This window comes from Elephantulus edwardii, unplaced genomic scaffold (assembly GCF_000299155.1).
Source record: "Elephantulus edwardii isolate Elephantulus edwardi_28Jun2011 unplaced genomic scaffold, EleEdw1.0 scaffold00044, whole genome shotgun sequence".
Classification (NCBI taxonomy): Eukaryota; Metazoa; Chordata; class Mammalia; order Macroscelidea; family Macroscelididae; genus Elephantulus; species Elephantulus edwardii.
Genome location: NW_006399794.1, coordinates 11,035,685 through 11,040,504, shown reverse-complemented (window position 1 = coordinate 11,040,504; position 4,820 = coordinate 11,035,685).

Sequence of the window (4,820 nt, the reverse complement as noted above, 5' to 3'; positions counted from 1 at the left end):
TTCAAGCTTCTCTTCTCTGAAGGAATTGGCAAAAAAATAAGGCCCCAAGAATTGATCATCTATTTCAACAAACAGATACAGATGTACTCACCAAGTTGTGTCAAGAAATCTGGAGGACAGGCTAACTGACTGAAAGAAACCTTTATTTATTTCTAGTCCCAAAAAAAGATGATCCTACAGAGTGTGAAAGTTATCTAAAAATATCATTAATATCACATGCAAGCAAAATCTTCCTGAAATATTCCAAAATACAACTAGGAGAGGCTTTTCCTTGGAGAGGGACATCATATTTGGAAAGATGGAAGGTCCCTGAAAGAAGACTCTCAATAAAATGGATTGACAGTTGCTGTAGCAGTGGACTAAAATGTGTCAAAGATCATGAGGATGGCATAGGATAGGATAGGGTTCAGATCTGTAGCTTATAGGGTCTCGACCTAATGACACATAACAAAAACAACACAGTAGCACCTGATAAAAAGAACTTTCTCTTCAAAATACTTCTTTCTTTTAATTGTTTTAAGATGTTGATTTCTTAACTTATGTTTTGTGTAAAATTAATAACAATTAGCAGTCACTATTGGCTTGTCCTGCTGCCTTAGTGGCAAGAAGCTGTAATGTAATTCCCAAGGCACGTAGTTCAAAGCCACCAGCTGCTCCATGGGAGAAGGATGGACGATCTCCTCCTGTGCAATTAACTGCCGCAGAGAACCTGGTGGAGGGTCAGACATGGGTCGGTTCCAACTTGACGGTACACAACAACAACAACATTGGCTTGTCCTATATTTCTGCATGTTTATTATTAATTTTATTCTCACAAAATTCATAAGCATAATTAAATTTGTTCTCCATTTCTCCAAATATCAAATTAGGCTTCACTTGCCTTACTCTTTATCAGATGCAACAATTTCAGTGTATTCTCTAATTTAAAATATTAACTATTATGATTGTTGTTTGTTATTATGTGCTATCCAGTCATTTGAGACTCATAGTGACTCTATGTACAAGAGCCCTAAACGCTGCTCTGTCCTGTGCCAACCGCATTGTTTCCAACACCATAATTATTTTCCTAAAAGTCATGTTCCTATAATGATATTGCATCCGGAATTACTGTTTATTGATTATGAAATTTGTGCCTTTTCCTGCTGATGATAAACAAGACTGTTCCTGATTTTAAGGCTTCATAAACCATGTGGCTAGGAGTACTAATGCCTAAGCATTTGGCTGTTAACTGAAAGATCAGCGGCTTGAAATCACCAAATATGTCAGGAAAGAAAGATATTGTCATCTGTCTCCACAAAGATTAGAAACTCTAGAAACTGTGTAGGGTGGTTCTCCTATGTTACGGTTTGGATTCAAATCTATAGGAGTGGGCTTGATATTCAATCTAACCCTGACCACTATGTTTTGGTTTTACAAATAATATTAATGTCCTTAAAGATTTCTAATTATGTAAAAATTCTTTTTCTTGGTACCTGCTGCTTTGTGCCTTAAATTCATTTAGCATATTTTGATAGGAAAATTTTAGCCCTTCAAAGAAAATCTAGAATATAGTTTGCTATTCTAAATACTACTAAATTCTTACATGACAAAGATTCCAATTTCCCCATGAAATTCTTAATAAAACTATATTAAGTTTTTATTATTTATTTTTTAAATTTATTTATATTTTTATAATGAAGAGTTATTAATTAACTAGCCACTAAATAACTAGCTATTCCAAAAAAAAAGAGTATTATTTGGTTTTGCAGTTTTTGTTTTGTCATGTCATGAACATAACATCTAGTCAGTGATACTAGGTGAGATATGGATCATGTCAGAAGGAGTAATATAAAAAAATTACTTTCTATAAAAATTCTGTACAGTTTTAAGAATATTTTAATAAAACCTATCCCTGTAATTCCCATGAATTTGATTGAATTGTCCTCAACTTCAGCTTGAACTTACATATGAGTAGTTGGTGGTCTGTTCCACAATCAGTACCTGGCCTAGTTTTCACAGCTGATATTGAGTTTCTCCAGCAGTTCTTTCTAAAGATGAAATCAATCTGATCCCTATGCATACCATCAGGTGAAATCCATGTGTATAATCTGCATTTATGTTTCTTATGAAACATATGTGCAAAATTCAATCATTCTATCTCCAGCTTCACTTCTGTCATTGAGACCGTGTTTTCCAACTACTGATCCTTCTCTTTTCCCAACTTTTGCATTCGAGCCATCCATTATCATTAATGCATCTTGACTGCATATTCAATCAATCTCTGACTGTAAAAGTTGGTAGAGGTCTTCTTTGGCTCTGGTTACATAGGGTCGCTATGAGTTGCAGGTGACTCGACGACACATAACAACAACAACATCGCTGTAATTATAACAACCAAACAGATTTTTCTCAGACTAATTTACATAATGTGTCAACATAAGTATTTAGGCTAAAATTACATAAAATTTTAGAGAACTCTGGAGACTTACTCCACAGGGATTTGTACAGCTAAAGGCAGCACCTCCCTGTAGTTTGAATGCTTTCTCTCTAGGAGAAAGCTGCACAGTCCACTGTGCATTTATAGCCTCTGAAAACCCACCAGAGGGTCAGCTATGAATCAAATTTGACTCTGGCAATGAATTTGAGAATGATGAGAGAGCTGTCATTATTACCTAATTACAAGGATGCATTGAATCATAGTGCTTTCTCTGTAGGTGTACAAGCACCCTAAATAGTTTTTGTAATTGTCAAAATTTTTCTTTGTGGATTTTGGTATTGGGGTGTAGGGGAGGCATTCAGATGTCAGTCTAGAGACTAAGGTGCACCTAATCCAGGTCTCTGAAATTACTTACTATGCATAAGAGAGTTGGAAAATGACTAAGGATGACAGAAGAAGAATTGATCCCTTTGAATTGTGGTGCTGGAGAAGAGACTTGAACATACCATGGACTGCCAAGGGAACAAACAGGTCTGTCTCTGGCATACACCCGGTTTTGAACAATGCAGTGTTTCCTTTTTCTTTTCTAACATCTGCTTCCTGTTTCAAGCATAGATTTCACATAAATGCAATCAAGGGTTCTGAGATTTCCGTTCAGAGGGTTCAGAGTTAGCCAGTGTTTGTTGTGATCCACAGGGTCAAATGCCTTAACATAGTTAATGAAACACAGGTATACATTCCTCTAGTAGTTTCTGCTTTCAGCCAAGATCCATCTAACATTGGTTTTAATATCCATAGTATTGTGACCTCTTCTAAACCTAGCCTGCACTTTTGCCAGTTATCTGTTGATGTGCTGTTCCAGCCGTTTTTGGAAAATTTCCAGCAGAATCTTGCTTGCATGTGATAATAATTATATTGTTCAATACTTTCTGCACTCTGTCAGGTCACCTTTCTTTGGAATGGGAAGAAATATAGACTAACATCCTTCCTTAGCATATGCAATGTTCTTTGTGATCACCAAAATTTAAAGTCACTCATCTTTGGCCTTATTATTGTCCAACATTCATCTATATTTGAAATAATTGAAAATATTTTGACTTGGCTTAATTAGCACTTAGAGTAGTTCTTTGGAGCAGATCTGCAGAATGTTGTATGTTGTTCAATTTATTGGTTCCTAATTCCATATACATTGATTGTGGGTACTAGATAAAAAGAAGTATCTGACACTTTCTTCTTTGTCATGATATTATTTTATTTTTCCAAGTGTAAGAAATTTTGTTTTATTTCTGTAATCCATCCTGAAGACTATAATCTTTAAGCTTCATCAATAAGAGCTACAAGTCTTTATCATTTTTTGCAAGCAGTGCTGTGTCATCTGTGTATCTCAGGTTGTTACTTAGTCTTCCTCTAGTCTTGATGTGAGTTTCTTCTTCATATAATTCAGATTTTTAGATAGATATGGTGGAAGGTTACAACATACCTACATATTTTCTGATTTTCAAACATGCAGCATTTCTTTATTCTGTTAAACAACTGTTTCTTGGTCTATGCACAAATTCCACATGGACAAAATTCCATGTCATGGAATTCCTACTCTTCCAAATGTCAAGCAATTTTTTTCACATAAAAATCAGAAAAGAAATGTGATTATACCATTTATTTATTTAAATTGTCACTGGTTTGCCAGTAAACGAAACACTCCCCATTCTTGTGTCACCTAATGATAATATTTATGCTAGAGCTGTGCTCTGGAGGGTTTTCATTGGATAATTTTCAGAAGTGGATTGCCAAGTCCTCTCCTGTGTCTATTTTAACAAGTAAGGTTATGCCAATACTTGCACCAGGAGGTAGTCATCAGAACAAAAAAAGGAAACATTGCATGATTCAAAACCAGAAAAGAAGTTTGTAAGGGATGTGTTTTTTCTCCATAACTTTTCAATTTGTATGCAGAACAGATCATTTGAGAGGCTGGACTTTATGAGGAAGTGTAGAATCAGGAATGGAAGAAGATTCATCAACAACCTACATTTTGCTGATGAAACACTTTTCTTGCTGAAACTGAGGAAGGCCTGAAGCGTCTGCTATAGAGGGTCAGGAACTATAGTTTGCAATATGGATTGAAGCTCAACAACAACAAAATAATAAAGATTCCCACCACGAGGCCAATTGGCAGAATCATGGTAGGTGGAGAGGAGATTCAGATTGTTAGCAACTTTAGTTTACTCAGTTCCACAATCAACACTAAGCACCGGTAGTCAGGTAATCAAAAGATGAATTGCATTAAGGAAATCTACTGTCAGAGGCTCTCTAAAATACTGAGAACAATGTCAGTCTAGAGAGTAAGGTGTGCCTAATCAAGGCCATGGTCTTCATAATTACTTGCTATTCATCAATGACCAAGGAT